The sequence below is a fragment of the Equus przewalskii genome, chromosome 26, assembly GCF_037783145.1.
Source record: "Equus przewalskii isolate Varuska chromosome 26, EquPr2, whole genome shotgun sequence".
In the NCBI taxonomy this organism is placed as follows: Eukaryota; Metazoa; Chordata; class Mammalia; order Perissodactyla; family Equidae; genus Equus; species Equus przewalskii.
Genome location: NC_091856.1, coordinates 14,825,119 through 14,837,243, shown reverse-complemented (window position 1 = coordinate 14,837,243; position 12,125 = coordinate 14,825,119).

The window sequence follows — 12,125 nt, the reverse complement described above, 5'->3', positions numbered from 1 at the left end:
CAGAACAATCACCTACAATGTGCCAATTTTCAATTTTGTGTCTCTTTGGAACACATTCTCTTGTCACAGGAGTTGTAAGGCTGTGTTGGTGTTTCTGGACTACGTTTTTTCTCTGGAATTTCCAGCTTTATCTCAACTTTGATGTCAATAAGAAGATTAAAAGTAGTTAGTTATTTCTCCATTAGATTTTCTTTTCCCCTGATATTTCTAGTATAGCTAAAAAATTTGTATATGGCTGCTCATTATACTGACCTTCGGTGAAAATCGTGGAATTAGATCAGAGTCCTATAAATATTTCAGTGAACTGCTGTTCTGTCCAGATGTGGGTGTCAGAGAGAGAGGATCTGGAGATGGTTGGTGTAGCTCCAACTTTGCCTGGGATATTGACAAACCATTTGGCAGTCAACGCAATATGGAGATCTCTAGGGACTTCCCAAAAGATAAGTCACCCTGAGCATTTAATGTGTTTGATTTGTCTCCAAATTCTCAGTAGTGAATCACAGGCAATGTGATGCTATTGGCCTGGCAGATTCTGAGAGCAGGCATTATCCACCCACTTCTATTGCAGGAGAATCTTAATTATCATGATGACTCTGGAATGTTCCATTTTGAACAGAACTGCCTCTGGGCGTGTGTAGTTAGAGTTACGGGATGTTAAATATGACTTTCCCTCTCATCGCAGAGTTGAGGTTGAGAATAATAGGACGAGACCACCTATGTAGGGTGTGCTAAGAAAGGCGAGGAGGTTTTATAGTCTTGTACTCATCACATTGGGACAGGCTTGAGGATCCGTGACAGAGATTGGGACATCTTTTAGAAAAAGACTTGGTGTGCTGTGCCATTTCTCCTCCCTTCTCACTGGGAAGTAAGAAGAAAGTGGGAAGCTGTTTTCATCTTAAGCCGAATAAGGATGGGTTTCAGGCATCAGAGAGCTTGATAGGAAAACTCGGGCTATTGAGTCTGGAACTGATTCATGCCTGAAATTGTCAAAATATGAGAGGCTGGCTGGCCGGAGGGTCCATTCCTGGTAGAGTGAAGAGGGCTGCGTTGAAATTGGCCTGCGCTTGAAGAATGTGGAGGGACAAAGATGCACTTATGCTTCCCAGCTGTTAGATATGGATCCCTCTGGAGAGAAAAGGTGATCCCACCAGAAGGGGTGTGGAGGGAGCCACTAGCAGTCTGGAGTCCTAGGAAAGTGCCATAACACAAACTGAAACAGCAGGGCCCTGGGAAGGAGCACTGATGGTCTAGTGGTTAAGATGGTTCTCCCACCTCTGTGGCTGGGGTTCGTTTCCTGGTCAGTGAACCACACCACCCATCCGTATGGTTGTCATACTGTGGTGGCTGTGCGTTGCTGTGATGTTGAAAGTTGTGCCGCCAGTATTTCAAATACCAGCAGGGTCACCCATGGTGGACAGGTTTCAGCAAAGCTTCCAGACTAAGACAGACAGACAAGAAGGACCTGGCCAGCCAGTTTCAAAAACTTGGTCGTGAACACCCTATGATTGGCAGTGAGCATTTGTCTGATATGGTGCTATAGTGCCAGAAGGTGAGAGGATGGCACAAAAGACTGGGCAGGGTTGTGGTTCTGCTCTGCTCTACACAGAGCTGCTAGGAGTCAGAACTGACTCGAGAGCACTGACAACAGGAAGGAGAACTCTGAGGAACGGAAAAGAGAGCCCTGTAGAGCGTCTCTTCCCTGGCCCCACCCAGAGGGCACCAATGTGGATGACAAATGTAGCAGTCAAGGGAGGCATTTTCTGTCTCTTACTCTCCCTCCCTTGCTAGCCCTACCTGGAGAAGCCAGAGCAAGAGAGCAGAGGAGAAAGAATAGAAGAATGAGGAATAATGAGGAATCCAACCGCACTTCGTTTTCCCACCTGACACGGGTCCGTGTTGTGGGACAGGAAAGGTTTTAAATCCGATGAAAGATGGAAGTTTGCTATTCAACCAGACTGGACTTACGGATGCCTGGAAAATTAGACAACATGTTTTGCAACATAGTCTGACGGTATTTGGAAAAGCTGTGGGAGCTGCCCAAAGTTCCATCCAAAAGCAGGGAAAGAAGTCAACAGACAAGTTAGAGAAAAAGGAAAGTCTGCTTATTCAGTAAGCTGATCACATGATGCCTTTTGGAACAGAACTGCTTCTAAAAGGTTTATCAGGTTAAGCTGGAATGTATCATCAAATACTGAATGAATTAACCTCATTTAGTTATATGGCAATATCATTCAGCTGCCTCAACAGCTTTAGCACAAGGGCAGAACTTTAGTAAATAAAAATGTTATTTAAAAAACTAGACTGTTGGTGGTGAACACAATGCAATCCATACAAAACTGAAATATAATAATGTACACTTGAAATTTACACGATGTGATAAGCCAATATGACCTCAATAAAATAATTTTGTTTTCCTTGAGGAAGATTCGCCCTGAGCCAACATCCGATGTCAATCCTCTTCTTTTTCCTTTTTTTTTTTTTTTTTTTGGCTTGAGGAAGATTAGCACTAAGCTAACATCCATACCAATCCTCCCCTGCATTGTACGTGGCATTCCTCGACAGCACGGCTGACGAGCAAAGCAGGTCTGCACTGGGGATCTGAACCTACGAAGCCCAGGCCACCAAAGCGGAGTGGGCAGAACTTTAACCACTCGACCACGGGGCCAGCCTCCAAAATAATTTTTTGTAAATGTTATTTGTATATGACTCATAATCGATGCACAGTACAAAGGTAGAGTATATGCGACTCTGAGGAATCCTCAGCAAGCTCAGTGTGCAAATATATTTGACATCCCCACAACTACTGATGCTTTATTTCTTAATCTCAGGAGGTATCAAGGCCTTGGGTGACTTATGTCCATATGCTATCTCCTGGAGATACTCAAGGATACTTGGAAGGGGCCACTATTTCCCTTTCAGTCCTGAAATTATTCCCTTCTGGGAAGCTCCCGCCCAACTGGAGCTCTAATCTGCTCTCTACCTGCAACATCTCGGTGTTAGGAGCAGGTGAGTGCCAGGAACTCTATAAAGGCACAGGTCACAATAAAGAACAAGAGATTGGGGCCAACCCCGTGGCCGAGTGGTTGGATTCTTGCACTCTGCTTCTGTGGCCCAGGGTTTCGCCAGTTCGGATCCTGGGCGCGGACATGGCACCGCTCATCAAGCCATGCTGAGGCGGCACATGCCACAACTAGAAGGACCCACAACAAAAAATATACAACTATGTACCGAGGGGCTTTGGGGAGAAAAAGGAAAACTAAAAATAAAAAAAAGAACAATAGGCACACTTTTTGGCTTTCACTGAACATCTCATTCTGCTGCATACCCTTTAGCTATTTCATTTTCAACTGGTCAAAGAGTGCTTTCCATCCTGATTCGATCCTCAAACAGCTCTTTTGCAATTCACAGTGTTCCAATACCTCGCTAGAGAATATTCGTGTCTTGGAGTCCAAATATTCTGTGTCGCAAGTGAACTTAAGCTCCTTTGGGCATCCAAGACCCTCAGGTTCATAGTCTTAGCCAAAGAAAAGGTTTTGGGGTTGGAGTGAGCTATTCCCCCACAACCCTGCTACCAGGTTTTTAAGAAAGCAAGTCTCAGACCAAATTCTGCCACATGTTCAGATACCAATTAAACAAACTTTTATTAGAAAGTAGGCACAAAACAGATCACACCACCTCTTTTGGTCTTTAGGTGCTCTGACCACACCTTGCATGCAACATTAACCACAAGCAGAAGCCACAAGATTCCAAAGATTCCTGTGACCCCTATTGTCCACAGAAAGCAACAAGAACCATCCCACTCCGTGGCCCAACACACCACCACTTAGGGACGAAACCTGGGGTGCCATCCCCAAAAGAACAGGCTACAAGACTCACTAGGGTGGCAACTGTCTCTGGAATATTATAGCCAATCCAGATATCTGGAGAGACTTTAATTTCACTAAGAAGAGCCTACTTCTACCATCTGTTATACGGATTAACAAGACATAAAGTTCATCCATGAAAACCCATTTCTGACATTCATTATGTTAATTAATTAATAAAGTCTCTGGTGGTGATTGAGATATAGACAACTTAAACGCTGGAGCAGCTGCCTTTGGGGGCTGGCCTTTCTGATTCAACGCCAGCTGATCACCCCTGGGGTGTGAATCGTTGATTAGGGTAACTAACAGCCCCTAGAGAGGAGCTCAGACTAACACAAACACACAGAGTCACACACGTGCTCATATCTAAGCTGAAGTAATTTAAAGCAAATTGCAGACATCATAACAATATACAATAGGAAAGAGCATCTGCCCAAAGTAACTCATTTGGTATTGCTCTAATTGACATTCATGACATTAAGTCGAAAACTGATTTAAATAATAAGAAAAGAATGAAATGCGTTGATTTCATTCTTACAAAATTCCACCTTTTCATTTTTTAGATTGGGAAATATAAAAAGCACGAATTAAGGGCTGGCCCCATGGCCGAGTGGTTAAGTTTGCGCGCTCCGCTGCAGGCGGCCCAGTGTTTCGTTGGTTCCAATCCTGGGCGCGGACATGGCACTGGTCATCAAACCACACTGAGGCAGCGTCCCACATGCCACAACTAGAAGGACCCACAATGAAGAATATACAACTACGTACTGGGGGCCTTTGGGGAGAAAAAGGAAAAAATAAAATCTTTAAAAAAAAAAAAAAGCACGAATTAGGTTAAAACGAACCACAATCTTATACAGAGCTTATGTTAACTTCTAGCCTTTTTCTACGTGCTCACACATAGACACACAAGTTATTTTATAAAATTAGGTAATCTTGAATATTACACCATGAACATTTTCTTTTGTCATTAAATATTTTTTCAAAAATTTGAATTCAGATGCCTACATATTATCGTATCTTATAGCTACACCATAATTTTTAACTAATAATTTGTGACTATTTTAGGTTGTTTCTGATCTTTTACTAACATAAACAGCTTTGTACCTACCCCTCAGCAGGACACATGTGGCATATTTACATTAGGAAATTTAAGCAGAGTTTAATCAAGGTACCATTTACAAAGTCAAGGGGAGGATTTAGGAAAAGCAGCTGTAGATGGCGCACTGCCTGATGGCTTGCAATGCTGGGGAGCTGTTCCCTGACAGAGAATGAGCACAACCAGGAACTAGAGAGGGCACAGGGAGAGTGCTGCCAGACAGGAGCCCAGCCCACAGCACGGGATGCAGCCAATCCACAATGACTTGGCGGGAGGGAGCTGCAGGAATAAAACCATGACCTCACTCCAGGTCCGCTGTGTGTGCCTCCCATTGGCCAACCCAGCCAGAAGCCAGAGGACAACGAAGCCCATTGATGTAGTCCATAGGGTCAGCCTCCTGGCACAGAGCAGGGTAAAAGATGGAGAGAGGGCCAGGAGGGGCAAATGTGCCACAACCATAAGAAATATTATTCATTTTCACGCAAAATTCCACCAAAACTTGTATGTTTAAAGAAAGGTAAGCATATGATAAATAACTTCAGCATTAAGAAATACTATCAGTGAGCACAGTAAGTGGTGGGAAGTGAGTTCTCTTCAGGACAGGTTTAAAGACCCAGCTGCCTGATGAATAAAGTTACAACCGAGTTCTGACGCAGGACTGAGCAAGCCAAATCCTGCTGCGACTGACAGGGAACAAGGATCGACATTTGGTGGGGATTCTCATGAATCTGGATGGATCAGTGAGGTGGAAGTCTGTTTCAAGTGGCTTCTCATAATAACAATTCACATTTTTCCAACCCTTACTACCTGCCACGCCCTGTGGTAAGCACCTTATACATAGCATCTCATTTAACACTCCCAATAAGACTCAGTAAATATTATTATCCTACTTTTTACAGAGGAGAAACTGAAGCTTGGAGAAGTCTGACAATGTGGCTGAGGTCACACACCTGCTAAGGGGTGGAACCAGGATCTGCACCTGGATCTACCCAAGCCCAAGGCCAGACCACTTAGCCTCGAACAGCTTCCACCATCTGCTGTTCCACCTGGAACTGCTTTATGAAGGAAGAAACAGTGGAAACGTGGTGAATAAAGGGTGAATCGCCCCAGCGAATATCTGTCAAGAACTAAAGTAACAAGAAAACTATCTGAGGGTGCTGCCCATGTTATGCCATAGTTTTAAAAAATTAGTAGTAACAATAAGCATTGGACACTTTTGGAGGTCCTAGGGCATCAAGGCACTCTTCTGAAAATTGACAAAAGGCAAGAATCAAGTCTTAGCCTGCTTTTCCAGTATGAAGTGCATGTCAGGGTAATCAAATAGGTCACGAGTAAGTTGCTCTTCAAAGAGAAATTCCATATAACATGTGCAGAAGCAGTGATAGAATTAGAAATGCCTCTTTACAGCCCCTAATGAAATAATAAATCTAGACAACAATCATGGGTGGATGCTAAGTTCTTGAATCGGCGGGAAAATTTATAATGGATGGATCAGGCTGACAACTCTTGAACCCACTGATTACCTTGGCATCACACAGACATTGGGAAAATGGGACATTGCACACATTGACATGAGGCTTAGGAAGTATGTAGCAACATCGATGAATTATCCTTGCCAAAATAATTGAACCTGAGTCTAAGTGAGTCTCTAGACATAACTACCATTCTATAGAAAATATGGGAGATAGAGTGGTAGGAAAACAAATTAAACACCACAAGAAGCAACTAGCCCAATCCAGAATGTAGGACATTCTTCGGGAGAAATGACCCTATTCCTTCCGCGAACGCATGGCATGACAAAGGGGACGGAGGGAAATTGTTATAGATTTTTAAAGATTTAAGAAAGCAACTGCTACTAATTTTTCCAACCTATAGCCTTTTGAAACTGTTACCTTCCCTATGAAAATTCTCTTTTCCAAAGTGAGCTAGCCTGCCTTGAAGCAGGACTCAACACCTCATCCCAGCCTGCAGCATCAAGTACCTTCCACGAGCGACAGTGAGCAACATAAGCTTTCCCAAAGATTTTGTGGGTGTGCTGGAGGGGGATTATTTCACACCCTGCTAATCCCATCCAATGCACGTCTTCTCCCCAAAATCTTTCCCCTTGGCTGCCCTCTATTTGGTCGCCAGCTTTCTCCTAGAATCCCAGAATACCAAATATTATTATTCCAAGGAAGACTTCGCTTTCCGCAAACAAAAGAGTGTTCAACCATGACCGTTCAACGGGAAAGTTATAAATTACAAGTAATTTTTCCTGTCACACGAGCTAATGCCTCCAATTCCATACACTGCTACACAAACAACATACTTTCCACACTTCTCACTTTCCTAGACAAACACGTGAATTTATGCCAGTTTACTTATATCTATCTTCATATGAGGAACCCAGAACCACATGTGAAATCCTGATCTGAGCTGAGAAAAGTAGAAAAGGGCCCTTATGTCTATCATTCTAATAATTGTACTGATGTGGTGTAGGACTCCCAAAACCTTTATAGGATCACTTTTCGCCAGTTATTTATGTTGAGATTCCTGGCAACAGAAATTCTTTTTCACCCCTGTTTCTATTAAACCACATCTTTCCCCCTTCCTGTGCTTGTGGCATTGTTTTCAGACTCAAGGGTTGAGATCTATAAATCGTCCCTATTAAATGTAATTGTAACAGATTAGTCTATCAAGTTCACTTTTCTCCATTAGTCAACATTCCTGATGAGTTCCACTGATCACCACATTACCTTCTAAATGTTCCCAAGTAGGATAGTGGAGTCCTCTTCAATTTTTCCAAGGATCACATTATGCTCCTGGTCTATAAATTCTGTAATCCACCCTTTTCTTGTCCTGAAAATTAGAGACTCTGGGCAAGGTGTGCAGGCGATATATTACTTAAGAGCATCACATATAAGGAGGGACCATATATGTGATAGACACCGTAGACGTGAGCATTGAATATTGTAACAATTGTTCTGAAGAAGGATGTAAAGTGTCTTATTCTTAAAAATTATCATGACAATTTTCCAACAGACGGAAGCAAAGTTTCTTGCGGAAGAGATGCCTTTTGCTAATTCACGCAAAGGGCCATATGGGCCAGTGGTGGCTCTGGTGAAAGTTGTGTTAACTCACACTGTAGACTGACTGGTTACGTCCCCCAAAATTCCGTGTTGAAACCTAATCCCCAATGTGAGGGTGTCTGCAGGCAGAACCTTTGGGAGGTGATTACGTCATGAGGGTGGAGCCCTTGTGAAATGGATTAGTGCTCTTATGAAAGAGACCCCAGAGAGATCTCCGTCCCCTTCAGTCACGTCATGACACAGAAGACGACCATCTATGAACTGGGAGGTGGGTCCTCGCCGGACGCTAAATCTGCTGGTGCCTTGGTCTTGGATCCCAGCCACCAGAACTGTGAGAAATAATTTTTTTCATTTATAAGCCTCCCAGTCTGCAATATTTTCTTAAAGCGGCCCAAACGGACTAAGAAAACTCATCTCCAATCTGCTGGACACCACCAATTTTCTACAATTTCTCATAGATTATCAACAACAGCTTCATACGGTTCTGGCTCCTTTAATCTCTGGAATATAATTAATCTGGGTCTGGCTCTCACTATTTCCTTACCTATCTTCGGCTGCAATTTCCTTTCCACGCACTCTTTGTTCTACCCTTTCCAGTTTGAAGACTAACATCCTTGAGAGAGAGGATGGAAGAACAGATTGGAATCATTTGGCCTCCTTTGTCAACAGCCTCGGGCCAAGCTGTGGACATATCACTCTCTCTCTTTTATGCACACTGGGGCCCCTTCCTCTCAAGCTTCCTGTCCTCATCCTCCTCCCACGTGTGGTCCAGTGTTGTCTGCCCATTGTCCAGGGTTTCCTCTCTGATCCCATTTCACTGATAACTGACATTGACTTAGCTTCTAGTCTCACACCTACCTCACTGCTACTTTTCTATCAACTTCATATGATTATCAAGTTCTTCCTCCTTTGTTGAATCAAAGATCTCTTTTATGTGTCCACTTTCCTTTCCTCGCAACACCTAAGTATAAATTTTTTCTGAGTCAGTTTCCTGTTCTGAAAAACCTGCCGTTCAGTCAGTCAGGGCTGCTCCTCAGCTGGCCTGCGACTCGCCCATGAGGCTGCTTTCTCCTGTCACTACGAAACCTCCCCTGGGGCCAAGCCGTCACTCCCCCTGGTAGACGATGTGTGCCAAGACACCCACAATTCCTCTCGCTTCACACTAAAATTCTCATTGATTTTTCTCCACAAAGACAAAAAAGCATTTCTACCCTGAGGTCATCGATGCTTTTCCTTTTTTTTCCCTAAGTCACCTTCAATTTATCACTTCCTTGGAGAAACATTTTCACTTCAAGCTCCCTCTTTCTAGTTTTACTAGGTGCACCTTTCTCGTGTGCCCCTCTGTCAGGAATGCCATTGTCTATCATCAATGTAATTTGGGGCTGGTGTCAATGTCACAGCTCAAGTCATCAGAGTTGTCAAATTATTAAGGATGGAAGACCCTGACTGTAAGATTTTTGTCCTAGCAAATTGACACTCTTTCATTCATTCATTCATGCATGCATGTATTTGTTCCACAAATATGTATTGAGATCTACTATAAGGCAAGCGCCGACATGAATAAACTCACAATTTCCATCATTGGAAACCTAAAGTCACATTTCAAATATAACTGGAGCCCTGTGTGACTCCATTTTGCACTTGGAACTGTACTAAAATAAGCTATAGTTGGATAAACACAAGTAATTAAAAACAATTCAAATCCTTATCCGTGGAAGGCAGAAGATCACATTTTTAGTGCCCAGGAAAACATCTTCACCCTCCTTTGCACAGCTCTCACACTCTTAGCCTCTCCCAGCTCCTGTCACAACTCTCCTGGGGCGCTTTGGGTCACCATGACAAAGTGACCTGTCATGGATGGACCTCCCCACTCCCACCTCAGCTACAATCATGGGGAAATCCAAGATAAAATGCACAAGTCCTCCAAAATAAGAAGTTTTTAAGTATATAGAGGAATTAGAAAGCAAGAAAGAAAATCCACAGACACCAGCAGTGAAGTGAGGGTGCACAACTCGACTCAGGGCGAAAACTAAAGCCATGTGGTTCACGGGAGGATGATACTGGACCTGGACTCCAGCAGGTGGGAGGCTCAGGGACAAATGGCAAAACTTCTCCTTCTTGCAAAAAGGGAAGAGAGAGAGGGGCCAGCCTGGTGGCGCAGAGGTTAAGTTCACACTTTCTGCTTTGGCAGCCCGGGGTTCGCCAGTTCGGATCCCAGGTGCAGACCTACGCACTGCTTGTCAAGCCATGCTGTGGAAGGCATCCCACGCATAAAGTAGAGGAAGGTGGGCATGGACGTTAGCTCAGGGCCAGTCGTCCTCAGCAAAAAGGGGAGGATTGGCAACAGATGTTAGTGCAGGGCTAATCTTCCTCAAAAAGAAAAAAAGGGGAAGAGAGAATAGAGCCCAACATGAGCTGGGAAGGGCTGCCTGGGGCATCACACAGAGACCAGAAAACACCACAGTGAGCTGGAGGAAGGGATGCAGACATCAGCACGATGACGTTGGTCTGTTTTGCTGCCTGGTGTGTCCCCACATCCCAGCACAGTGCCTGGAACATAGTAGGTGCTCAATAAATATTGAGAGGTCAAATAAATGAATGAACAAGGAATGGGGAGGGAGGCCACATCAAAAAGGAAAAGAAACGTAACGTGACACAATCTTTAATGCATTTTTACTAAATTATATATGTGTACATATTATAAGAAATTAAATTAACTTTAAATGTTTAAAAGTATGAATATATGTATGTGTATATTACATATAATATATAATATATACATACATATATAATACATACATATATAAGAGCATATATTGTCTAATATATAATACATACACATATATTTATATCCATATATTACTTTTATCTGTATATATATATTTGTACTTGCAGAAGAAATTGCTGGAAGAATACACAAAATCTTGGAGAAAGGAACTGGGGATCAGAACAGAAAGGGAGAGTTTCTTTTTATTGTTACTCCTTTGTACCATTTGTCTTTTTCCATATGTATGTATGGCTTTTCATACGCACACACTAACAAAAAGAGGTTTAAAAATAATTAGGTATCTACTATACACACAAAGAAAAAAACGTTCTATCTACTTCCCCCCAATTTTGTGATGATTTAAAATGAGACAAAGCCCACGCAGAGTGCCCTCTGTACTGTGAGTTCCACGCAAATGTGAATCGTTAGAACAGGTCTCCCCGGTTATCCAAAAGTAGAGCGTTCCTATGAAACCTTTCTAAGTAGAAACGGCGTGAAGCAAAGAACCAACTACAATTAATTTACATAGGTAAAAATTTCGAGCATTCCCAGACCCAAAAAATAACCTACCAAATCATACCAAATAACACCTAAAATCACTCTAACATATAGTCAAAGCAGGACTGATATGACAAATACACAGCCTATAGAAAGTAGAAATGTATGAACACGGTGGTGTCATTCCCCGGGGTGGGGATCCAGTGAGCACACTCGCCGGCTGAAAGGTGGCGGTGGTGAGATGGGGTCGGAGTCGTCAGAGGTTGGGGGGTGGGAGGTACAGGAGACCGGGGTGTAGCAGAGAGAGGAAGAAGGTCACCCTCGAACATCATCGTCTGAATCCATCGGGGCTGGCAGGTCACTGACATCTCCATCTTCTTCGCCTGCCTGCCCCGAAGTCCAAGGTCGAGCTTCCGTGGTCTGCTGCGGCTGATGGGGAAGGCTTGAAATACGACGTACGCTTGACTGCGCAGCCTCCGTAACAGCTCACTGCAAAACAAACGCTATTTTCACTTTTTACCTTTTTTCATAAAAGAGAAAATCCTCTTCAGATTTCTTTCCTTTAAGGAAAACAGGCACTAACGGAGGTCTTTCGCCAAAGCAAAGTGGCGAGATTTCGGATAGCGGGGGAAACCTGTATACTCATTCCTTCCACTGCACTGTGACTGACCCGGGCATGTGGCGGCATTGAGGACAGGGCTTTACTTGCAAGGCGGGGTGAGCCAGACCCCATACTGACACGTCTGGGACAAGGGGTCTCAGGCAAGCGGGGCACACAGCAGTTTCTCATTCCGGGACTCGCAGGCCCACCCGCCCCCCAGGATCTCGAGATC